The sequence below is a fragment of the Pseudophryne corroboree genome, chromosome 9, assembly GCF_028390025.1.
Source record: "Pseudophryne corroboree isolate aPseCor3 chromosome 9, aPseCor3.hap2, whole genome shotgun sequence".
NCBI lineage: Eukaryota > Metazoa > Chordata > Amphibia > Anura > Myobatrachidae > Pseudophryne > Pseudophryne corroboree.
The window spans coordinates 99,540,782-99,567,736 of NC_086452.1; the positions used below are offsets into that span (position 1 = coordinate 99,540,782).

General features: G+C 46.9%; 1 long non-coding RNA gene across 1 annotated transcript in view; it reads left to right on the forward strand.

Moving 5' to 3' along the window:
• The window catches only part of LOC134956742 (uncharacterized), a 258,116-nt gene that overhangs the window by 22,351 nt on the left and 208,810 nt on the right, over positions 1-26,955 (forward strand). Inside the window, exon 2 of the long non-coding RNA XR_010186139.1 lies at positions 10,640-10,722. This is a non-coding gene — a long non-coding RNA (uncharacterized LOC134956742). The remainder of the gene's footprint in view (positions 1-10,639; positions 10,723-26,955) is intronic.

A 26,955-nucleotide genomic window follows, 5' to 3' on the forward strand; every position in this document is an offset into this window, starting at 1 on the left:
ATGCCCCTTACATTATTTGTCATTTTTCCTCCTTATAGTAATGCCCAGTATACATTATTCCACATACTGCAATGGCCCTTAGACATTATGCCGCACACAATAATGCACATGACACAATATGCACACACCATAATGCCCCCGACACATTATGCCACACACTATAATGCCTGTGACACATTATGACAGGAATCGCAATGCCCGTTATACATTATGCTACACACTGCACTGCCCCTGATACATTATAGCACATACAATGTCTGTGACACATTATGACACACACACTGCAATGTCCGTGATACATTATACCACACACTGCAATGCCCGATACATTATAGCACATACAATGCCTGTGACACATTATGCCACACACTGCAATGACCTTGAGACATTATACCACAATGCCCGTGATATAGTATACCATACACCGTAATGCCTGTGACACATATCGCAATGCCCGTTATACCCTATGCCACACACCGCAATGCCCGTTATATATTATGCCACACTGCAATGACCCTGAGACATTATACCACATACCACAATGCCCGTGATATAGTATACCACACACCGTAATGCCTGACACATTATGACACACACCGCAATGTCCGTGATACATTATGCCACACACTGCAATGACCCTGAGACATTATACCACATATCACAATGCCCGCGATATAGTATACCATACACCGTAATGCCTGTGACACATTATGACACACACCGCAATGTCCGTGATACATTATGCCACACACCGTAATGCCCATTACACATTAAGTCCTACAGTAAGGCTTCTAATTACTTTTCAATTACCTGCTCGTTGTCAGGGGTTTCATGCACTGGGTGTCATGCTCGTTGCCAGGGGTTTCATGCTCTTGGTTCCATGCACGGTGCCAGGGGTTTTCATGCTCAGGGTGTCATGCTCGTTGCCAGGGGTTTCATGCACTGGGTGTCATGCTCGTTGCCAGGGGTTTCATGCACTGGGTGTCATGCTCGTTGCCAGGGGTTTCATGCACTGGGTGTCATGCTCGTTGCTAGGAGGTAGTCCTTGTTGCTAGGGCTGTGCTCCCAGTGCCACATATGTCCCCAGTGCCAGATATTCCCCCACGGTGCCAGGTACTCACATGCCCCCAGTGCCAAATATAGCCCCCCCCCATGTGCCAGGTACACATATACCCCCCCAGTGCCACATATGCCCCCAGTGCCAGATATTCCCCCCCAGTGCCACATATGCCCCCAGTGCCAGATATTCCCCCCAGTGCCATATATGTCCCCAGTGCCAGATATTAACCCCCCCCCCCTGCCAAATTTGCACCCAGTGCCAGATATGCCCCCTCAGTCCGTCCCCCCCCCCGCTTCCTCCGCCGCCGCTCCCCCGCTCCCCTGCTGTTAGGAGGGACACAGAGGGCACAGCGCACGCCTCCCTGTGTCCCTCCTGGGTCTCCGGGGGCCGCGGGTCACTCTAATAAAGGAAGTGCTCACGAACGGCACTTCCTTTATGAGACCCGCGGCCGCCGGAGACCCAGGAGGGACACAGGGAGGCGTGCGCTGTGCCCTCCGTGTCCCTCCTAACAGCAGGGGAGGGAACGAGACCGCAGACTGACATGCGGACGCTCGTCCGCATGTCAGTCTGCACTAAATCAGTGGCGCCCCCGCAGTCCCTCGCCCCCAAGCCACCGCGAGGGCAGTAGTTACGCTACTGGCTTGCAGGGAAGATTCCCGGTGGGCCGACGCACCTGTGGGGCCTGTTTTGTCTGAGGACATGTGGTCCTTTTTATAGACATAATGAATAAGATGCAAAAAATTGCATATATGAAAATTACTTTGCCACTTAGCCTGTGATTGCAGATGATCTAGTGTATGCTCTGTCTGCCTGCTTGGCTGGCATATAAGATTGAGTGAATAGTGATTGGGATACGGTTGGTGTAATAAGGAAGAAAATATATCTTTCTAAAGAATTATATAGTGTCCTAAATTCTGAAGGTGTATCATATAATGTGCTCATAATATTTAATTTTATTTCTTTTTAACTTCCCCCTTGATGCTGGACATGCCCAGGGCCGGTGCAAGGTCTCTCTGTACCCTAGGCAAAGTTTCAGCCTTGCGCCCTCTAACCTGCAACCCTACCACCACCATCTCTCAGAGGGGAGATGCAGATGGCTACTAGGTGGGCTGGGGTGAATTGCATCATTATACATATACAGAGGAAAGGGACAACACTAAAGGACTTTTAAAGTGAAAAATGGCCACTGTAAAGTGCCGCAGTTAGGCAGGCTAAAAGCCTGAGCTGCCTAATAAGAATGATCTGGGCATTAGATACAGGTCGCTCCTGCATAATGTGTAAAAGGGGACTCAACCTGCCGTAATGTGTAAAAGCGAGCTCTACCTGCCATAATGTGCATAAGGGAGCTCTACCTGCTGTAATGTGTAAAATGGAGCTCTGCCTGCTGTACAGGGGCTCTAACTGGCATAATGTGAGACAGGGGCTCTACCTGGCATAATGTTTTAAAGGGTCTCTACCTGATGTAATGTGTGTAAGTGGAGCTACTGTGCGATGTAATTTGAATAATGGAGACTACTGTACAGCGTAATATGGATTGGTATTATTTTGTGGCCAAGCCCATTCCCTATGAAGCCATGCCCTTATATTTTTGTCACGCGCCTACAGAGCACTGGCCACTGGCCCTGTTTTGTATATGGGGGAGCACCAATGCTGTTTCTTGCACACATCGCTAAAATGTCTAGTTACGACACTGTTGAGCATTACATGATAATAGAAAATTCAGAGATATTAGTTGCATATATTTGCAAATATATGGTTATGCAAATATATGGTTAAGCCACCAGGCCGCGTCAAGGCTTCTCTGATACTGGAGGGTCCTAATGCTACAGTTGCAGTATGGACTTGTGCCTGCCATGTACTTATTGTGGTACAGGCTGCATTCTGTAGCATAATTAGGGTCACACGCAGAGGTCGGTCCAGCTCTAGCAGCGTCTTACTATTACAGCCTTCAGTAACTCATTGTACTCGTCTCCGTGTTTCTCATAGTCCTTGCATGCACAGCATATGATGATGATTATGCTCAGCAGCAAGAAGACTCCAAAGAAGACCAGCCATTTTGACAGCCAGTCAACGGCTTCCTTTAAGAGAGGCCGGTGAAGTCCGTGGGCGCGTCCTCTTCTGTCCTCCAGGTTGTTTTTATCCTGGATACTGCTGTCTGATGTGGACTCCTGGGAGATGCTGCCTAAGGTTATTGGCTCAGCTACGACCTCATACGCCAGCAGAAGGATGAACAATATTCTCAAAAACATTGTCTTTATCTGAAACAGAGGATAACACATTAATATAACACACAGGATATTACTTTTTGTAACCAATCTTCATATAATAAGTATGATGTAACCAGTTATTGCATTAGATGGGAGACGTTATCCTGAATAATCTACTTTTAAAATGAAAGCTATACTCAGAGCCGGCCCTAGCCAATTTGATGCCCTAGGCAACATTTTGTCTGGTGCCCCCTAGCTCCGCCGCTAGTTCTGCATCTGTACCTGCAACGCTCAGGTAGTGGGGCCCACCGGGGGGTTACCCTGTGGGCCAGTTCAACTCTGCACAATGCCACACAGTAATGACCATAATACATATAATTCCACACAGTAAAGGAACCTTACACATATGCCCCACATTAGTAATGCCCATAATACACATAATGCCACACAGTAATGCACCTTACACATATGCCCCACATTAGTAATGCCCATAATACACATATACTGCCACAGATACTGCCACACTTGCTGGTTATACAAAAAGATCAGTATCAAACATGTAGAAACTGTCCATTCTCTTCACTATTCAGTGTGTTTGCTGGTGTCTGTTACTCCCGTTAACTGCATGCACTTTACTTTATACTGTGGGAGCTAAATGCTCTGCCCTCCAGTCTGATGTGTCCAAAAGTCACGCTGCACTGATGTTTCATATAGAAATAGCACAACGCAGCTTACTGACCACGTTACAGTGCTAGATGGCAGGGGAATTTTACGGTATGGACTGACTAGGAAATAAAGTGTGGGGAGAACACTGCCCATGTTATGTCCCTGCAGACACCTGGGGTTTGCACAGGGAAAAGGGACACACACAGGATGGCAGGGTCCCCCTCCCCCATGTGCACAAGCAGTATAGGTGATGTCAGGTTTCTGTGAAGCAGTCTTCCAAAATACACATGTGTTATCATAAGAAGCCATCCAGTAATAACCTTATATAGTCAGTAAAAATGTCACAGGTCCAGGAATTGCATTTGCTGGGCTTCTGCTTCTGGGCTTCTGCTTCTGACTGTCTGAGGTCTCACAAGTCAGAGGCATTCAAGCATGTCAGAGGAAGTTTAAGGCACAGTGTGCATTTTTTTTGACAAATGTAAACAGCAGTGTATACAAGTACTGATTGAATACATTTGGAAAGTAACAGTTAGTTTGTGGACTGTCCCTCTCAGCATGAGATGCTGCAGGGACATGCTTGGATGCCCCTAGACATGCTTGAATGCCCTAGGCAAATGCCTAGCCTGCCTATAGCTAAGGCCGGCTCTGGCTATACTCTAGGTCTTTATTTGTCGGCCCCCGTGTATATTTATTGTACTGTTTTGTCATATTAATAATGAAGCATCATTTCTTTTTCTTTATAAGTAAATGTTTGATAAAATAACTACCTCCAGTTATTGTAAAGGAATAATACTTATTGTGTAATTAATATTGTATATACGGTAAATCCAATCTTATAAGGAATATAAGATACCTAAGGTATACCTCTATTACACCAGAGCATATTTCTTGTCAATATCTGGGAGAACGGGGTGACGTCTCCAGGTGACAATGTTCAAAACAAATGACTAATTTTATTTACATTGAAATTATTCTACCCTGTATAATTAGTAATGTTTTGTAGGATCAGAATAAGTATATACTGTATAATACCTACAATAGTAAGCACAAAAACGAAAGGTCCGTACACATTAGACGATGTCGCTCTATTGGGTTTCAGCCTAATTATACTCGTTTGCAGAGTACACACTGCACGATTTGCTCCTAGTAGTTAGCGACATTTATGTGAAATTCAGTTGCATGTATAGATGACAGAGGATGTCGCCAGTGACCCGCAGGAGCAAGCATCGCTAGCGATATAGTGCGTACACACTGGACGATCAAAACAAATTTGTCATAACGATGTGTCGTAAATCCTTTAAAATGTCGTATAGTGTGTGCCAGCCTAAGAGTGCGTATCCAGATGGATGATAGACAGTAAATAGAGACAGTCAATCAGTCGACAGGGTCAAAAGGCAGACATGATCAAATGGTCGACATGTGAATGGTTAACACATACTTTTTCGTGATTTGTAGGATTAGAGTTAGGCACTTGGGGGAGGGTTAAGGTTAGGCTGTCGGATGGGACAATTAGAGTTAGGCACTTGGTGGAGGGTTAGGTTTAGGATTAAGGTTAAAATAACAAAAAAAGTGTCTGTGTTGACCATTTGCACGTCGACCTTTTAGCCTAGGCCCATGTCCACAGGGTTAATAGAATCAAATTAAACAATACAGCAGCAGTGTGCCCACCTTGACACTATTAGTCTGCACTGGGCTACAAATCGCTAGAACTCAGATATATTGGGCAGCTAAACTAAATATAGTAATATGCCAAGATGACCTCTACTGTACAGTAATAAGCTTTAATTACTAATTATTGCCAATACCATGTCACCTATAAGTATAACTTCTATAGCATAATATCAGATGCTATAGAGGCCGGTACACAATGTAGCCTATCAGCTGCCGGCCCATGCAGCTGCCTCCTGTACTGCAGAAGGGGATTGGCATACTTTGTCGACATTCATTCTGGCAACAGTCAAAATGTTGACAGCATAATGTCGAGTGCAGAATGCTGAGACAGGAGTAATGTTATTTAAAGCATTTTTACCATGTTGGCATTAACACTGTAAATAAGATGTTTTACCATCATGTTTGCAGTTCTTATGCTGACATAACAAAAATGCTTTATATATCATTGTTCCCATGTCAGCATTCTGTACTCGATATTGTGCTTTTGACATTTTAAGTGTCAACTGCATAACTGTTGACCATTTAACTACCTCTCTGCTGCCCTCTGCCATCTTCTCTGAGTACAGCAGCAGCAGGGAGCTAAAGGTGCATACACAAAGATAGATTTGGCAAAAAATTCAATATTATTAACGATTTCCAGGATAAACGATTTGGTGCCAAATAGTGAATGATTGGACAAACGATCGATCTTTAACGATTATCGTTTACACAAAAATACACAAGATTGATCTCAGGCCGGGCGACGGGGGGGGGTCAAAGGGGACACCGATCCCGGGCCATGTTGTTGTGAGGGGCCCCAAGGTCCAGGCAGCGGGCAGCAGCGGCTGCATTTCATGATAAGTGTAAATAATTATATATTGCTTCCGGCATCGCGGCAGCCGCTGGCCGCCCGCTGTGTGGTTGATTTTTTTTCAGCGCTGCCCCCCCCTTTCACCCGAGTTCTGTGTTCACCCCTCAGTGCCCCCAACCCCCAGGTCACCTCTCATCCTGTCAACCAGTCCCCGGCCGTGTGCTGTGCAGTGCACTGACATTGCACCGCAGCACCAGTCACACAGCAGGAAGCTCGTCCGGACCGCCCCTCCAGAGTCCTCACCGCACGCTGCCTCCCTGTCTCTGCTGTATGAGGAGCCGGACGGAGCGCCAAGTAGGAGTGGCCCGGGAAAGACAGTACTGCGGCGGGACTTGGGGAGGCGATCCTGGTTTAATTAGCGCCAGCGGCTGTGTCAGTGTGTTGCTGTTGCAGCCTGCTGGTAAGGCTTTTATCACTTCATGCATGTATAGGGATTTGGGCTTGGTTTAGGGTTTTAGGATTGGTTTGTGGCGGTATGCAGGCAGGCACATTCTGCACATATGGATGCATCTGCATGTATGCATGTGCATGTCAGATGAGAGCAGAATGTGCTGTGGTGGTGACTGGTGGATGTAGTTATGATCCCGATGGCCGGGATCCTGGCGGTCAGCATGCCGACGCCGGGAACCCGGCCTCCAGAATACCGTCAGGGGACCCAAGCATAGTCCCACTCGTGGGGATCCCGGTGTCAGTGGTGGGGGGGGGGGGGCCCGCAGAGATATCAGTGTACCGGGACCCAAGATTTCTGTTGCCTGCCCTGATTGATCTTATGTTGGGTAAAATTTACATAACGGGTGTGGCTGAAGTAGAGGATATAAAAGCGCCTACCATTTTAGCTCTGTGTAGTTCTGTTGCAGGGGAGGCTTGGTTTATACCTGCTTTTGATTGCTGAACTGCACTGCATTGATTAGCTTGCTAACAAGGGGCCTAATTTACGATCATTTACTCAGACATGTGGGGGGACGCACAGCACAGGGCTAGTCTGCCCCGCATGTCTGCCCCCCCCCCCCCCGCACTGGTGCAAAAGCATTGCACGGCGGCGATGCTTTTGCACCTGTCAAATAGCTCCCTGCCTGTGCAGCTCCTGTGCTTTGGTAGTTAGCTACCCGCCGTGTCCCGGGTCGCAGCAGCTGTGTATGATGTCACGCAGCCACTGCGGCCCGCCCCCCCCAGCGGTCCGGACATGCCTGCATTGTCCAGACCGTGCCCTGTTAACGGCGTTCTAATGCCATTGGCATGCCCCTTCCCGCCCCGCGACCACCTGCAGCGATGCAGTCTGAATTACCCACAAAGTACGAAATTAGGTGAGGAAAATGACCTAACGATCTATCGTACGACCTGCGAATCACCACTACCCAGATCGCCTGATCTTATGTGCAGCACATAAGATCAGAGGATCAGGCATACGATGCGCAACAAAAATATAGGGGCATGGATTCATAGGGAAGAGGCATGGCTACAAAATAATACCAATTCATGTTACGCTGTACAGTAATCTCCATTATTCAAATTATGCCGCACAGTAGCGCCACTTACACACATTACACCAGGTAGAGCACCTTTTACACATTACGCCAGGTAGAGTCCCTGTCACACATTATCCCAGGTAGAGCCCTGTCACAAATTATGCCAGGTAGAGCCCAATTTTACACATTACGATAGGTAGAGCCCCTGTCACACATTATGCCAGGTAGAGTCTCCTTTTATACACTACACGAGGTAGAGTCCCCTTTTACACAGTATGGCAGGCAGAGCTCCCTTTTACACATTATGGCAAGTAGAGCTCCCTTTTACACATTATGTAGGTAGAGTCACCTTTTACACATTATGGCAGGCAGAGTCCCCTTTTAGACAGTACGGCTGGTAGAGTTCCGTTTTACAGTTGCTTTTGCATGAGGGACACAGTGTGCAGAGTCATGGGGGACACTGCATAAACAATGCTGGCCAGTGTCTGGGAGACATGCTGGGGGACTTTACACAAGTATGGGCAGGGCCGGCGCTTCCATTAGGCAGCTTTAGGCAGCTGCCTATGGGCGCCGGGACCTGAGGGGGCGGTACGCTGAGGCTGCCAGGAGCATTTTGGTCATTTTGACAGTAAGCCGCCCCCTCCCTCTCCCCCCACTCGGCCCTGTAGCCATGCAATAGCAGCAGCAGGGCACCCGGCGGCATGGACACACATAGCAGCGCTGCGGGTAGTCCTGCAACGCTGCTAAGCTGACTGACAGTGACAGGCAGTTGATGCATTACCCACTACCCAGAGTCCCGGGATCCACCAGTGAGTCTTTTTTAATTCACCACCGCACCGCTGTGCAGGGGAGCAGAGAGGTGGTTTCCCCCTCGCCCGGTCCCGTGTCCCCTCTCTGCCGGGCCGGCTCCATGCTGCTTGAAGCATTTTTTTGTTTTAAAGGGGCGTGGCCACACCTCCGTGATTAGGCCACGCCCCCAAGTATGTCAGGTCCTCGACGGTCTGTCTGTGGCTCTGCTGCCTGGCATGCCTGCTCTTTCAGAGACTGGCTCTTGTGACTTAAGCTGGAGGTAACTACTGTGTTAGGCTATCTGTGTGTCTCAGTATCAGTGTCTGTGTGTCTCAATATCAGTGTGTGTGTCTCAGTATGAGTGTGTGTGTGTGTGTGTGTGTGTGTGTGTGTGTGTCTCAGCATCACTGTGTGTTTCTCAGTATGTGTGTGTGTGTGTGTGTGTGTGTGTGTGTGTGTCTCAATATTAGTGTGTGTGTCTCCAGTATGAGTGTGTGTGTGTGTCTCAGCATCACTGTGTGTGTCTCAGTATGAGTGTGTGTGTGTGTGTGTGTGTGTGTGTCTCAATATTAGTGTGTGTGTCTCCAGTATGAGTGTGTGTGTGTGTCTCAGCATCACTGTGTGTGTCTCAGTATGAGTGTGTGTGTGTGTGTGTGTGTCTCTACCTCAGTATGAGTGTCAGTGTGTGTCTCAGTATCACTGTGTGTGTGTGTGTGTGTGTGACTCTGCCTCAGTATGAGTGTCAGTGTGTGTGTGTCAGTATGAGTGTATATGTGCCTCTGCCTCAGTATGAGTGTCAGTGTGTGTGTCTCAGTATCACTGTGTGTGTGTGTGTGTGTGTGTGTGTGTGTGTGTGTGTGTGCCTCTACCTTAGTATGAGTGTCAGAGTGTGTGTGTCTCTCAGTGAGTGTGTCTGTCTCCGTATGAGTCTGTGCCTCTGCCTCAGTATGAGTGTCAGTATGTGTGTCTCAGTATCAGAGTGTGTGTATGTGTCCCTCAGTATGAGTGTGTGTGTGTGTGTGTGTGTGTGTGTGTGTGTGTGTGTGTGTGCCTATGCCTCAATATAAGTGTCAGTGTGTGTCTCAGTATGAGTGTGTGTGCGCCTCAGTATGTGTGTGTGCCTCTGCCTCAGTATAAGTGTGTACCTCAGTATGATTGTGTGTGTGTCTCAGTATGATGATATGTGTGCCTCTGCCTCAGTATGAGTGTGTGTGTGTGTGTGTGTGTGTGTGTGTGTGTGTGTGTGTGTGTGTGTGGGCCTCAGTATCACTGTGTGTGTCTCGGTATGAGTGTGTGCCTCTGTCTCAGTATGAGTGTCAGTGTGTGTGTGTGTGTGTGTGTGTGTGTGCCTTTGCCTCAGTATTGGTGTCAGCGGGAGTGTGTCTCAGTCTTAGTACGAGTGTATGTGTTCCTCTGCCTCAATATGAGTGTCAGTGTGTGTGTGTCTCAGTATCACTGTGTGTTTGTCTCAGTAAGAGTGTGTGCGTGGGCCTCAGTGTGGGTGGTTGTGTGTGTGTACTACAGGGCTCATTGTGATACATCCAGTACCTGTATTGCCATACCTCACGCCCTGTTAAAAAAGTTCCCTGCACACATACTGTATCACTAGAGGCCTGCAGTTGGGGAGAGTTTAGGCAGATTCAATGGCAGCACCGAGCCCCACCCTTCTGTTTAGGAGGATCATGTTATTTTATTTTTGTAATTTTTAATACAGCAACAGGCTGCTCGGGGTGGGGTGTAGGGGGGGGCAGGATGTCACATACCCCCTAGGCCGCTCTGTCACTTATGTCTTGGGCCGCCTCATCTAGAGGAAGTGCCCTGGTAGTCCAGTGGTTTATGCATCTGCAGCCTGCTCCCACCACCATCACTGTGAGACCAGCACCAGCATGTGATACTACTACAGCCTTTTTTTTTTTACTTTGTACTACAGAGCTACGGAACACCTGTAGGTCCATAGGCTGTGATGGATGCTGACTTATTGCCTCTCCATCTGACCGTTTCTCCTCCATGCAAGTAGGTAGTGTTTTTTTTTTCCATGTGTCACCTGTAGCTGATATGAAACTACATTTTCCAGTATGACATGCTTTTTGGCAGGGTATGCTTGGACTTGTAGTTCCACATTTCCCTATATTTGCAACATAAACACTGTTTGTTAATGAACCAACATAGTATATCACAAGATAGTGTACTGAACAAGACATCCGTACCTGCTGCTCAGAAAAAGTATTTGTCAGTTTGTCATGTTCTATTTTTTTGCCATATATTAGTACTGAAATCTAACGGCACACACTAAAAACGCGCTGCCCGACAACGCTCAGAATCCCGATGCCGGAATCCAAAGAGTCAACATACCGAATGTAAGTGTGCCGGGGAGGCTTTCAGTTAGGCTGTGGGGGGTATGGGGAGGGGGATAGGGTTAGGAACCAGGGGAGGTTAGGGTTAGGTTGTAGGAAGGGAGGGTTAGGCTGCAGGTAGGGGAGGGTAGAGGTTAGCATACTTTCCTACAAGGTGTTGGGATTCTAATCAGCAGGATGCTGCTGTCATTCTTCTGACTACCGGCATCCTAAGTGCCAGGATCCCTTTCCCAACCTGCTGTAGGGTGTATTCTCTATACAGCCTGCAACATTTTTGATACGTTATAATCCAATCGGTGGCTCAGTGGCATAGGGTAAGCATTACTGCCTCACAGCACTCAGGTTATGAGTTCAATTCCTGGTCATGGCCTGTCTGTGTGGAGTGTGCATGTTCTTTTTATGTTTGTGTGGGTTTCTTCTGGGTATTCCTGTTTCCTCCCAGTCTCCCACACTCCAAAAACATATGTGAAGGTTGTGTGTGTGTGTGTGTGTGTGTGTGTGTGTGTGTGTGTGTGTGTGTGTGTGTGTGTGTGTGTGTGTGTTTGCTTTTTAGGGACTATCACTCCCATTCCAGTGGAACAGGGAGTGATATGAATTCTGATGTTATGTGTACAGCGCTGTGCAAATTAGTGGCACTATATAAGTAAACAATAATAATCATTTTGATACTTTAAGATAGGGCCTTGCGCATATGTTGGAGAAGCCATCACATTTCCCCTTTGTACTTAGCAGGAGCACATTAATTTGCTGTTCTGTCAGTAATAAAGGGGTAAATGCTAATTATGTACTGGGGAGCATAGTGGGGTTTTTTCCTGTCAGGGCAAATGTGTGTTTTTTTTTTACCCTGTGGAAGCCAAAGTGTTTTTTTCTTTTTTCCTGAAAGGGGCCAATGTGTTTGTCATTATTTTTCCTGTGGATGCCAATGTGTTTTTTTTTTATTTCCTGTGTTGGCCAATGGGGAGGGGCGTGGAGGGGGAGGGAGGCTGAAGTTTTGCCTAGGGTGCTGAGAAATCTTGCACCGGCCCTGAGTATGGGACACATTGGTGGACAGTGAAAAATACATTGCTGTAAGGCAGCTGAAAAGAAACTACAACTCCCAGCAGCCCTTGCTGTTGGGAGCTCCCGGCAGCAAGGGCTGCTGGGAGCTGTCGTTTTTTTTCAGTTTCTTCACGTAGTTTGGTGCGGTGCTGGACACTGGCACCAACTCCTGCTTGTAGAGCGATGCTCCACCCTCCATCCCAGGCAGCTCGGCACAGCGGGTATTGCCAGACATTATGGCTATCTGCTGGGATGTTGTGCGGTGGGGACTAGGGCTATGTGCTGCGTGGGGAGTCTATGTATGTGCTGGGAGTGGACGAGACTACTACTATGTGTTAAGGGCGGACTACAGCTATGTGCTGGGAGGGGGATGGAGACTATGGCTATGTGCTTGGGGAGGTGAGGGGCTATGTTCAGGGAGGGGGACTATGGCTATCTCTGTTGTCAGGGAACTATTGTTATGTGATGGGAGGGAGGTGGGGATTACTGTATGACTGTGTTGGGAGAGGTGGAGACTATGGCTATTGCTTGGGGAGGTGGGAGCTATGGATATTTACTGGGAGGGGACTATGGCTATGTGCTGGGAGGGGGACTATAACTATATGATTGAGGGGGCATATCTGGCACTTTGGGGGCTTATCTAGCACTGTGAGGGCATAATGAGGAAATGGTGGTGGGGAGTGGTTAGCCAGTCGTTCAGCTTTCACCAAATCGTTCATCGTGCATACACACAAAACGATTTGAATATAATGCAAAAGATTGGACTATGGGGGTGATTCCGAGTTGTTCGCTCGTTAGCTGCTTTTAGCAGCAATGAACACGCTAAGCCTACGCCTACTGGGAGTGTATCTTAGCATAGCAGATTTGCTAACGAAGGGTTCGCTAATTTTCTCGTAACGAGTACCCCGCAGTTTCTGAGTAGCTCCAGACTTACTCTGCCAGTGCGACAAGCTCAGTCCTTTTCGTTCCTGGTTTGACGTCACAAACACACCCAGCGTTCGCCCAGCCACTCCCCCGTTTCTGCAGACACTCCTGCGTTTTCAACTAGCACGCCTGCGTTTTTCCGCACACTCCCATAAAACGGCCAGTTTCCGCCCAGAAACACCCACTTCCTGTCAATCACACTACGATCAGCAGAGCGATGAAAAAACTTTGTTACGCGGTGAGTAAAATACCAAACTTTTGTGCTAATTTACTTGGCGCAGGCGCGCTGCGTACAATGCGCATGCGCAATTTGCAACTAATCGCTCCGTAGCAAAAAAAAATAACGAGCGAACAACTCGGAATGACCCCCTATGATCTTTCTGCGTGCATGAAAGATCATAGACCCCTATAAACGAGCGTCAGGTATGCGCATCGGCAGATATATCTTTCATACACATGGAACGATTTGAAATATTGGGGGTCATTCCGAGTTGTTCGTTCGTTATTTTTTTCTCGCAACGGATCAATTAGTCGCTAATGCGCATGCGCAATGTCCGCAGTGCGACTGCGCCAAGTAAATTTGCTATGCAGTTAGGAATTTTACTCACGGCATTACGAGGTTTTTTCTTCATTCTGGTGATCGTAATGTGATTGACAGGAAGTGGGTGTTTCTGGGCGGAAACTGGCCGTTTTATGGGAGTGTGTGAAAAAACGCTACCGTTTCTGGGAAAAACGCGGGAGTGGCTGGAGAAACGGAGGAGTGTCTGGGCGAACGCTGGGTGTGTTTGTGACGTCAAACCAGGAACGACAAGCACTGAACTGATCGCACTGGAAGAGTAAGTCTCGAGCTACTCAGAAAGAAACTGCACAGAGAAGTCTTTTCGCAATATTGCGAATCTTTCGTTCGCAATTTTGATAAGCTAAGATTCACTCCCAGTAGGCGGCGGCTTAGCGTCTGCAAAGCTGCTAAAAGCAGCTTGCGAGCGAACAACTCGGAATGAGGGCCATTGTTCTTTCTGATCGATCGGGAACACCAACATCTTTTGCTAAAGCTATCCATATGTATGCACCTTAACATGTTACCTGGCTGGTTCCAAAATGTAATTATACTCAGAGTAGAAAGAACCCCTCATGTTCAAACCTAAATGACCCTTTAAAAATGTTGCTATTGGGCCCACAACTGTCTAGTAACACCGCTGATGTCAGCTACAGTAATGCTTAGTAATATGTAAAACAGTAATGTTATGTAATGGATCACCAGTATGGCCATCAGCACCCACCCCTACTGCCGTTCCCTTCTCCCTGATCCACATGGCGCTAGTAGTACTCATTGTTATGCTTCACTTCATGTTGCGTTGCCATCTTTAATCCTAACCAATGTAAGATATTGGTGCTGTATTCTCAACCTCTGCTTGTTCAGTGCTGCTACGGGTTCTCCCCCTCTTCCTTTCACTATCCTAACAATGAAAGAGTACAGTTGCAAACAAGCTGATTTTCTCCATGCAATGGGTGGGGAGAACATAAATATATACCTTTCTATATTTTATTCAAGAAATACCTTCTATACTTGTACTATGTGGCGCAACCAGGGAGGTGCAGAGGCAGCAATGGCTCCCCCTGCTGAAGTTGCTCCCACTGCTGATAAATTATTATAACTGGCGTCTATGCAGCGCTGTGCATTCAGAGACACAGGGAGTCTAATTCAGACCTGATCCCTGTTGTGCGAAATCGCACAGCGGCCGATTATCAAATGACTGCACATGTGCACGGATCGTAATGCGCAGGCACGAGGCCAAACTGCAAAAAAATCCTGTGTCTTTTGTGATCGCTAGACGACCAAAGGCTGATTGGCAGGAAGCGGGCGGTTATGGGAGGTAACTGGACATTTTCTGGGAGTGTCAGGAAAAATGCAGGCGTTCCCAAGCATTTTCAGGGAGGGTGTGTGTCGTCAGCTCCAGTCCCGATCAGTCTGTTATTCTGTTTGTATGGCACTGTAGGAGTAAGTCCTGGGCTACGCACAGACTGCATAGAATGGAAAAACCACTTGATGGTGAGTGAGATGATGGGAATGGATTTGCAGATGTCCGCTGTCTGGCGTACACATGCATTTGCACACTTGCACAGGGAGGTTTTCACTCTCTATGGGCGGCAACTATCTGATCGCAGAGGAGCGATCTTGTCAGAATTAGGCCCAGAGTTATTGTCCAGCGCCCGCGCTCTCCTATTTTCAGCAGATCCACCACCCAACTGATTCTACATAGTACATGCAGTGCCTTATTGACCAATAGGCTGCTTACGCTGCAGGACTTGTGTTATGGGGACATAGAGATTACCTAAAAAAAAAAGGGCTTTTTTCTGTTATTTTTTCTAATAGCAGCCATCCATAGGCTGTTAGTGGCCAGATCCTCCCCTATTAGTGCCTATTATTCCTATTAGTGCCATGTGGGGCTGATCCTTCCCACTGCTTCCTGCCCCCCACCTTCTCCTTCCCCTATGCTGTAACGTGCCATGTAATAGCCTCCATGGGAGGTGTGTTACTGCAATCCTCTGTAATCGAGCAGGCCTTGTTTGCTTGCTGCCTCCTACATAATGACCCCTACTGTAACTGTACTTCCTCCAGAATCCTTGGATTCAGTAATGGAGTCATGCCTCACCAGGGACAGACTGTGGCTCTAAAGCAGTCCGGGCATTGTACTGTGCACGGCTAGGGTGCGGGGTACAATTTAAGGGGGCGTGCCACGAGTGACAGAGGCCTGGCATTGCGGCGTTCCTCCGGGCCTCTGTATGCCAGCCGGCCAAGCAGAGCCATGGGAGGAAGAGCTGCTCGACCAGCCCCCGTGACTATGTGTGCCTTGGAGCCAGACCGGCCCATCAGGCCATCTGACCTTCTGGCATTTGCCAGAAGCACCCTTGACCAGTCCAGCGCTGCGCCTCATCCTGACCAACAACAGATTTGGAAAAATAACAAAGAGAAAGAGTGCTTGTATAACAGTTATATGAAGTGATATACTAATGTTATCCCAATACAAAAACAACAAATTCATTAGAATGATTTTAATCCTTAAAATGAGCTCATGCAAACACTATATGCAAAAACCATACAGTACACAATCTAGGTTAGTGGTAATAACGGGATGTAGTTAAAATGCCGGCTGTCGGGATCCTGGCATTCATGATACCGATGCCGGAATCCCAACAGCGGACAATGACGCCGGCCAGGGTTATTCCCACGAGTGGGTGTCCACAACACCCATGGAGTGGGAATAGAAGCTGTGGCAAGCCCTCAAGGGGACTCTTAGCGCTCGCCCCGCTGCTGTCATTCTGGAAGGTGGGATGCCGCTGTTGGGATATTGATAGCCGGCATCCCGTCCGCCGGTATAAAGTATCACACCCGTAATAACCCTGACCTAGTGTGTTCTTGTCCCAAGTCTCCTATAACAGCTACTTTGAAAAATATGTCCCAGTGAATTTAATCATTATACCCCCAAAAACATGGCTCGCTGACTATGATGTTTGAAACTTGTTTATAATTTTTGAATATTGTGACAACTGGTTTGAGGGGGGAGGTCTATTTTTCCATTTTCGCCCCCACTCCTGTCATTGTTTGAAAACCGTTCATCGAGCCATCAAGCTAATTTCTTTCATGTTTAGTAGAAGTATGTGTATTTGTTAATTCCCAGTTACAATAGAGACAATAAGAATGACAGCACCAAGGGCATAATACACCAAGAATGTGGCACACGCAGAGAACTTGCATTCTTTGAAGAAAGTACAAACGAAAACAAATGTGTCACCGAACAATGAAAGCCACATTATAATGAAGTGCTGCGACATACGCTATTCAATTCATACAATTAATTATTGCCACAACTTGATTAGAAATTAAAAGCGCATTTCACAGAATAAAAGTAATAAGAATAAACTGCATTATCCTCAGCTGTAGGGAATCACCCAAATCATTGCTTGTAGGAGAACACCATACCTCACGTCATATATACTCAGTGCCATCTTAACATATAGGCACATTGGGCAGATGCCCGGGACTCCATGATTGTAGGGGCATTCGAGCAGGATCTGGCTGGGCTGGGTGTCTCAGGAGCTTCCTGGGAGGCAGGAGAATGCTACCCAGACACTCTGATTGTGAATAACACCAAATAAGAGCGGCCATGCAGCATTCTCTACCTGCCCTCCAGGCTTCAGCAAGATACCGAATGGCTGTCTGCTTGCTGATTGGTGGAATGATGGCGATATCCTCCAGAGTGCAGCATCCTCTACCTGCCAGTGTCTCCTGACTGCAGCCAGACAGTGAATGACTGTCAGCTTGCTGATTGGTGGATGGTTGGAGCTGTCCAGCAATCAGAGTGCTGATAGTCATTCGCTGTATGGAAGCATGTGGAGAGATGGTTAGGGGACAGCAGGAGGGCAAGTTATATATATTTTATATTTATTCCTGGGAATGGGTGTGTAGGGGCCCCAGTGTATTGCTTTGTTCAGGGTCTTCAATGCTGTTAAGATGTCCCTGTATATACTTTACATATATACTGCAGTAATAAAAAGAACATTTTTTTACTGATTTTACAGATCTTCAATAAGATTTACGGACAAAGCTTATTCACAGACATTCAGTAAAATGGTCTAATTCAGAGTTGTACACAAACCTGATGTTTTATGTACATCTCCGATTTTAGGTGTACTGCGCATGTGCAGCTCTCTGTCTGCAACAACGGTCACAGCGAGCAATAATGTTTGACATGCTGTGGCCATTAGAGGACTGGGAAAGAGTGTCATCCAGAGTAATATCTGCATACAGTATACAGCTAAACAAAGTCCAGTTTTTAAGTCCAGTTCTTAAAAAGCACACTGCACTGTGTATTACTAAGTTACGAAAATGTGTAAAAGAACATAAACCCTCAAAATGTCCTCTTTAATAAGTTCCACAAACTTCAAATTGCACACACATTCTTATTATACGAGTTTTAATGTGAAATAGAAGTGGCATAATACCACCATGGTGGCATGGTGGTTAACATTGCTGCTTCACAGCACTGGGGGTCATGAGTTGGATTCCCAACCAGAGCTGTGTCTGTGTGGAGTGCGTATGAGGACAGAGATTGTTGTGAAAAGTATTCTCGGTACAGTACTGTGTAAATGACGGCACTCTACAGGGGCAAATGCAATATTTCTAGGGGGGGTTCCAGTTTTAGAGCAACACCTGTTCTTTTAGATTAGTATCTTTAATAAAAAAATAAATCTGTGAATAATGCATTTCTTTCAATTATGTATGTGATACAGGAGATGCACTGTGTGATGGATGGTGCTTGTGTGATACCCAGGCAGCGCCAGGTCTGTCAGTGATTGTAAAGCATTTAACGCCAGGCCATCTCATCACTAACAGCAAGCAGTTTGTTTAAAGTTCAGATAGGGTCATCACAGTAATAACATTTAATCCATTGTTCTTCTCCCTCCAGCACAAACTTTGTTTCGATTAGATCAGATTACAGCAGGTTAGCATTTCATTACAATCACTTCAATGGCAATAACAGCATAAACAATGATCGGACAGCATTACAGTACATACCCACACAGTCTCTGGGAATCAGTAGTGCGGCAGCCGCAAACTGAGATTCTTTTTGGTGTGTTCTCCCCCCATTCACTGTGGGCTCTCTGCAGTCTATCTAAACGGGTCTTCCGCTACACATGGTTTCCTGCCACTCACCCAGATAGTCCTCTCCCAAAGACTCAAGACACAGGACTTTGTATGACATTACACTGACACTGAATATCTGTAAAGGAGGTACCTTTATATCCCTTGCTTATTGAGGATTGGTTGCAGATACCATGTGGTTGAATATCGCCGGGCTCCCATTGGTGGTGCAGCGGTCACCTGATACAGACTGTCATGGCAGTGCCCATTAGCTGACACTGGCAGGAGATGCTGCGAGTGAACATTAGGAACAAGTGGGCCACTGAAGCGGAGGCCACAGTTGAGATGAAGCTGTGAGGAAGCGTGGAGAGTCTCTCGGGAAGCATAGGACTGGAGTGGAATAACAGATTAGTGACTTTACGGCAGGAGACTCAGGAATGTTTTGTGATACAACGGTAGTGGACAGGTAAAAAATGCACTGATTGCTCTCTACCTGGATCTGCCCCTGATGAACATGTCCCTTACTGAAGCATACTTGATTGGCAGGGCCCCTTCTCAACCCTGTTCTGCCTTTTCGGCCATTAGACTTGATGTGTCCAATATGCGTCTGACTGTGCAATCAAACATTTGCATGCACAATGCAAAATACATGCTACATGTGCCACACCAACCAGCATAGTGCTCACTCTGGATAAGTCCCTGCAAATATTGAATTGAGATAACAGTTTAACCATATCACTTGTTATTCCCTCTGCAAAACTTGTTTTACACCAGTAAGAATAAAATTGTATCACTTGTAAAAGAGAGTTATAGCAACAACAAAGCACAACAACAATGCTGCATTATGGAGGCACTGTACGTGTCTAAGTCATTAGTGAGGCACAGCATATTTCAATATAGTGCTTCAGAATTCTCACTTTCAAAGTCCCGATGGTGTATTCAACTTAATTTACAGGCTGCTTATTTTTTTAAGAAAACTTAATGAACTTTTAAATAGAAAATCTAGCTTTTGTTGAAGAGGAACTGAAAGAGGTTATGCTAACATGATATAAATAATTTACACTGTCGCCTGATGTGCATCCAGAACATTAGTGGCAACTTTTTCAGTTCCTTTTTAACTGTGTATTACTATTTTTATTACACATTTTGGCCTATATTGTATATTTTACAGGGGAAGCTTTTTTTATTAACACATCATTTTTACATTTTTTTAGACAAAACTGCTTTTTATGTGTTTTTTTCTTGTTATAATGTTTTTAATTAATCAACTTAAATTTAAGAACATTATTGTTGTGCTACATAATAAACTTGTACTGCCATCTGTTCTCTTTGTTATTTCATTGTTTTTTTTATCTCTGTCATTTCAAAGAGCACATTCTATCTAAATTAAACACTTTTTAGATTATTTTTTCCTTCAGAATGTTTGTGACAAGCTCTCATGGTGTGTATTCTTGAATCTGCAGTAGATGCAATTAAAATGATCTATTAAGATTTATTCTGGAGCGTTGTTTAAAGTGTAACTGACCCCTCCACAGAGTAGAAACAGGCATTCTGTGAATAATAGCTGTCTTTTCGGATCCGGTATAAAATACCAGCAGATGGGATGCCGGCTGTCAGTATCGCAACAGTGTTATACAGTCTGCCAGAATCCCAGCAGCGAGACCGCCAGTCACCTTGCGGGCTTGCTGCGCTCGCCGTGTTTCGGGCCCAATTTCAAGTTTTGACACAGATTCTATTCCCACTTGGTTGGTGGGAACTGAGTAGGAATTCCAGGCGGGTGTCGGGAATCCGCCCACTTGTATAATGTCATCTGTCGGGATTCTGGCGTCAGTGTCCTGAACGCAGGGATCCCGACAGCTTTCACTCTTGTGGTTGGCCCCACTTAACCTTGCGGTCTACCGCAGATCGCATAGTTCCCACCATTGGATATAATGTAGCGCCGCTGCGCTACATTGTATCCACAGTGCGCCGCCTGACTGACAGTGCAGGAGCGCACAGCCAATCTGGAGAGTGCCATGACGTGGCGATCCCGGATTGGCTGAAGGGACCCTCTTTGACAGAAGTCATGAGGGGTCCCAACATTCGGGGAAAGGGGTTCCATGTGTAAACATGGGACCCCTTTCAGTGCGTGGTTCAGGTATTTCGTTTTTTTATTTTAACAAGTACGTGGATTATAACTTTGAAGAAGAGGACCGATCTACCCCGGATTCTTTGTAAGTATAATTTTATTTACAGGTACCCCTGGATTCTACTGGACAAGAGGGCCGAGTGCTTCGTGTCAACATAGGTAAGTATGTATGTAAGTGTGCATGTATGTTAATTAAACTTTTACTTTCACGGTGTCTGTGTGTTGTTTTTATTTGGGTATTTTTTTTGTAGTAGAACTACAGGTACCAGCGGGCCCATTTCCCCCCGCATGCTGGTACTTGTGGTTCTCCAAGTACCAGCTTGCAGGAGAGGCTTGCTGGGACTTGTAGTTCTGCTACAAAAACAAAAAAATTTTTTTACACAAAAGGCTATCAGCCTCCCATCCACCGCCCACAGATGGGGGTAGGGAGGCCAATCCCGGGATCGGCGGGATCCCGGGATTTGGGCCCAAAAATGCCGGGATTTGAATCCCGGGATTGGCACCTCCAATCCCAGGATTCACGGGATTACATTGTGCATGTGCGGGAGGGTGGGTGTAAGTAATACTACTTACTATTAGGCAGGCGGCAGGCATGGACACACACTGAACGTGGCGGCACTTCAAATGTAGCGCCGGCCGCCAGCCAATCAGAGCTGGCGGACCGGCAGCCAATCAGGGAAGCTGCCGCTGCAGCGGCAGCCAATCAGGAGCGACTGAGGCCGCTTCCCTGATTGGCTGCCGGTCCGCCAGCTCTGTTTGGCTGGCGGCCGGCGCTTCATTTGAAATGCCGCCGCGTTCAGTGTGTCCATGGCTGCCGTCCACCTAATAGTAAGTAGTATTACTTACACCCATCCTCCCTCCGTGCAGTGCTCTCTAACAGCCTCCCGCGCCGCTACCTACACCAACCCTCCCTCCCGCGCCGCTACCTACACCCTCCCTTCCGCACTGCTACCTACACCCTTCCTCCCGCATCGCTACCTACACCCTCCCTCCCGCGCCGCTACCTACACCAACCCTCCCGTGCAGATACCTACACCCTCCCTCCAGCGCTGCTCCCTACACCCTTCTCCACTGCCCTTCACTGATCCCTACTGCAATCCCGGGAATGCCGGGATTGAGCGTTTTTCAATCCCGAATCCCAGGATTGAAAAACGGCCCGGGATTGGCATCCCTAGATGTGGGCGACAGCCTTGGGCTCAAGCCCTGGTCCTTGGGTGGTTGGAGGGCGGGGGGCCTTGATTTAAGGGGTCCCCACTCCAGGGTACCCTGGCCAGGGGTGACTAGTTGGTGATTTAATGCCAGGGCCGCAGGGACCAATATAAAAGTGTCCCCCGGCTGTGGCATTATCTCTCTGACTAGTGGAGCCCGGTGCTGGTGTTAAAAATACGGGGGACCCCTACGCATTTTGTCCCTAGTATTTTTTGCACCAGGACCATTTCAGAGCCCGGTGCTGGTTGTTTAAATATGGGGGATCCCCAGTCATTTCCCCCCCGTATTTTTACAACCAGGACCGGCTCAAAGAGCCCGAGGCTGGTTATGCTTAGGAGGGGGGACCCCACGCAATTTTTTTTCTGATTTTTAACTCTTTCACACCCCTTCCCACTGATAAACATGCACAGATCTCACTGATCCGTGCATGCCTACCAGAATATGGTTAAAAAAAAAGCAGGTCTATTTGAAAACTGCTTTTTTTTACGATTTGTACTTTTTCACGGCAGTGTTTGGCTATTGCCGGCAGTGATTGTGAATACGAATTTTTAATAAATTACCGAGTTGTGTAAAATAACAGGCGTGTTTGACCGATGGTGTATTCATTTGTATTTTTTTTCTTTGCCTTCAAAAAAAATACGAATGCCCTCATCACTGCCGAGATTTGAGTTTAGTAAATTCCCGAGATGACACTTTGAAGAAAAAAATCAAAATCAGTCAAAATCGGGAGCTTAAATATACCCCCTAGGAGTAAGTCCTGATCTGCGCAGTGACTGCACACACAGAATTTTACCAGATCGGCGTACACATAACATCGCATACTTGCATGGCGAAAATACATTCCCCCTGTAGGCGGTGACTATCTGAACGCAGGACAGCAAAATTAGCAGCCCAGCGATCAGATCTGAATGACCCCCTATGTTATAATCTTATGGCAAAACTACCTGTATATAACTATAGCATAATTCAATAAAACCAATTGATTTGTGCTATGAAGACTGCTTGCATTGCACCTGTTCCACTGTTTTCATGTGCAGAGGCACCTACAGTATTTGCTAGATATTATTTAGTTTATCCTCAGGTGGATAACTCTGCGCTACGGCTGGGTGGTTGATACATGGGTACTATTAAGTAGGAGTAATAGTAGGTAGACAGAAAGCAAGTGACGTCGGAGCTCTTATGATAATGGAATCGATGAATGATGTCAGCTGCAGTGGCGCACGCAGGGGGGTTTCCGAGTACCTGGAAACCCTCCCCTGATGACCGCAAAACATTGTTTGAGACGGAGACACAGCTGTCTCCGTCTCGGCAAAAGCTGCGATCGCGGACGCGGAACTTCAGCAAGAGCAGAGAGCTATGCAGCTCTCTGTTTACAGAATGTCCCGGGTGCCAGGGGAGCTGCTCGCTGCACATGCGCAGCCACAGCAGCTCCCTCCATCCTCACTCTGCCTCATGGTGCCGCGGCTGCCCCTCTGCTCCCAGCCCTGGTGTAGTGCAACGCTGTATACTACAGTATATGTAAGTTTTTAATCTTTGTTTATGTGTGTATTTGTATGGAATGTATGTATGTATGTATGTATGTGGGTTTGTGTGTGTGCTTGTCTATGTGCAGTATGTATGTGTGTGTGTTTACATGTGTGTTTGTGTATGTATATATAAATATGTGTTATTTATAGTGATGAGCGGGTTCGGTTCCTCAGAAACCGAACCCCCCCGAACTTCACCCATTTTACACGGGTCCGAGGCATACTCGGATTCTCCCGTATGGCTCGGTTAATCCGAGCGCACCCGAACGTCATCATCCCGCTGTCGGATTCTCGCGAGATTCGGATTCTATATAAGCAGCCGCGCGTCGCCGCCATTTTCACTCGTGCATTGGAAATGTTAGGGAGAGGACGTGGCTGGCGTCCTCTCCGTTTATTAATAATATTTGTGCTACTGCAGTGCTTATTGCTTAATTGTGGGGACTGGGGAGCAGCTGTTTTATATAGGAGGAGTACAGTGCAGAGTTTTGCTGACCAGTGACCACCAGTATACGTTGTCTGCCTGAAAAACACTCCATATCTGTGCTCAGTGTGCTGCATATATCTGTGCTCACACTGCTTAATTGTGGGGACTGGGGAGCAGCTGTATTATATAGGAGGAGTACAGTGCAGAGTTTTGCTGACCAGTGACCACCAGTATACGTTGTCTGCCTGAAAAACACTCCATATCTGTGCTCAGTGTGCTGCATATATCTGTGGTCACACTGCTTAATTGTGGGGACTGGGGAGCAGCTGTATTATATAGGAGGAGTACAGTGCAGAGTTTTGCTGACCAGTGACCACCAGTATACGTTGTCTGCCTGAAAAACACTCCATATCTATGCTCAGTGTGCTGCATATATCTGTGCTCACACTGCTTAATTGTGGGGACTGGGGAGCAGCTGTATTATATAGGAGGAGTACAGTGCAGAGTTTTGCTGACAAGTGACCACCAGTATACGTTGTCTGCCTGAAAAACACTCCATATCTGTGCTCAGTGTGCTGCATATATCTGTGCTCACACTGCTTAATTGTGGGGACTGGGGAGCAGCTTTATTATATAGGAGGAGTACAGTGCAGAGTTTTGCTGACCAGTGACCACCAGTATACGTTGTCTGCCTGAAAAACACTCCATATCTGTGCTCAGTGTGCTGCATATATCTGTGCTCACACTGCTTAATTGTGGGGACTGGGGAGCAGCTGTATTATATAGGAGGAGTACAGTGCAGAATTTTGCTGACCAGTGACCACCAGTATACGTTGTCTGCCTGAAAAACACTCCATATCTGTGCTCAGTGTGCTGCATATATCTGTGCTCACACTGCTTAATTGTGGGGACTGGGGAGCAGCTGTATTATATAGGAGGAGTACAGTGCAGAGTTTTGCTGACCAGTGACCACCAGTATACGTTGTCTGCCTGAAAAACACTCCATATGTGTGCTCAGTGTGCTGCATATATCTGTGCTCACACTGCTTAATTGTGGGGACTGGGGAGCAGCTGTATTATATAGGAGGAGTACAGTGCAGAATTTTGCTGACCAGTGACCACCAGTATACGTTGTCTGCCTGAAAAACACTCCATATCTGTGCTCAGTGTGCTGCATATATCTGTGCTCACACTGCTTAATTGTGGGGACTGGGGAGCAGCTGTATTATATAGGAGGAGTACAGTGCAGAGTTTTGCTGACCAGTGACCACCAGTATACGTTGTCTGCCTGAAAAACACTCCATATCTGTGCTCAGTGTGCTGCATATATCTGTGCTCACACTGCTTAATTGTGAGGACTGGGGAGCAGCTGTATTATATAGGAGGAGTACATGTGGCATACTGGAATGTTAGGAGACAAGAGATATTGGAAAGTTCCAAAAGCCATTTAATTCTTATAAGTGAGTGGGGGAGTTTTATGGCCCCAAACCAGTTCTGGCAGACCCTGCCACATCTAGGGGGTTAGGACAGGAAGTGCAGGGGGATTTTAGCAAAAGGAACAAAGCACAGGACAGTTCAATGTGAGCTGAGGACTGAGATGGAGGGTACAGGCTAGTGTCCAGGAGAAACGCAGTCTGGGGACTGTGGAACAAGCATCTATAACTCCACAGTTCCTGGCATTATGGAACAGCATGTAGGTGCTGCTAGGAAGAGCAAGAGATATCCAGATTTGCAGTGTGAGAGAAGTTACAGCATGAACAATCAATGGAAGAAATAAAGGGGATCTTCACCTTCAGGGGTACCCCAGAAGCAGGATGGGAGGTGTGAGTCTGCGGGACAGGACGAGCTGGGTTAGTGATAGGAAATCACGTGTGGCGGAAGGCCCCCAGTAACGTGTCCATGAGAGATCCCGTTTAGATAGAGCCCCTAGCGAATGGGGGAGAGCACACTGAAATGAATCTCAGTTTGCGGTCGCCGCACTACTGATTCCCAGAGACTGCGCTGGTATGTACTGTACTGTAATGCTGTGACATCACTGTAAATGCTGTTATTGCCAGTGAAGCAAATAAAAGGAGATGTAACCTGATGTAACCCATATGAATATTGTGCTGGAGTGAAGAAAAAGAAGTTAAATGTTACTGTCGTGATAACCCTGTCTGAACTGTGAATAAACTGCTTGCTTATGTGATGAGACGGCCTGGTGTGACAATGCTTTTTAATATGACTGATGGACCGGCCGCTGCCTGGCTATCACAACTTGGCGTCCGCGAACAGGATCGGTACCGAAGATTTATTTGACAATTTGGGGAAATCTTTATTGGGAGGGGCCCATGAAAGCCACCAACCTCTTCTGACCCAGCGAACTGGGGAAGCAAGGGCCGGCATGGGCAGGTTCTAAGTGTTTGGCACAATTGCCAGAAGATGTTAGAACATTCATGATCATCTGTGACCCAGGACTGTAATTCAGAGGAAAAAGGCAGCAGTATATGTGATTTGTGTTTCATGTGATGTTTTGCATGCCATGTTTTTCTGCTCATGTGATTGTTATACTGTGTGTGATGTATACTGCAATTATGCTTGTTTATTGTGTGTTATGTTTTGACCTTGCTGTAGAGTATACAGTAAGAGACTGTTCCTTGCTAGACTTTTTGCAAGCTCATAGGTATATTGCGTCGGGACACGCAAGATTTTAGCAGGGGTGTATGTGGCATACTGGAATGTTAGGAGACAAGAGATATTGGAAAGTTCCAAAAGCCATTTAATTCTTATCAGTGAGTGGGGGAGTTTTATGGCCCCAAACCAGTTCTGGCAGACCCTGCCACATCTAGGGGGTTAGGACAGGAAGTGCAGGGGGATTTTAGCAAAAGGAACATAGCACAGGACAGTTCAGTGTGAGCTGAGGACTGAGATGGAGGGCACAGGCTAGTGTCCAGGAGAAACGCAGTCTGGGGACTGTGGAACAAGCATCTATAACTCCACAGTCCCTGGCATTATGGAAC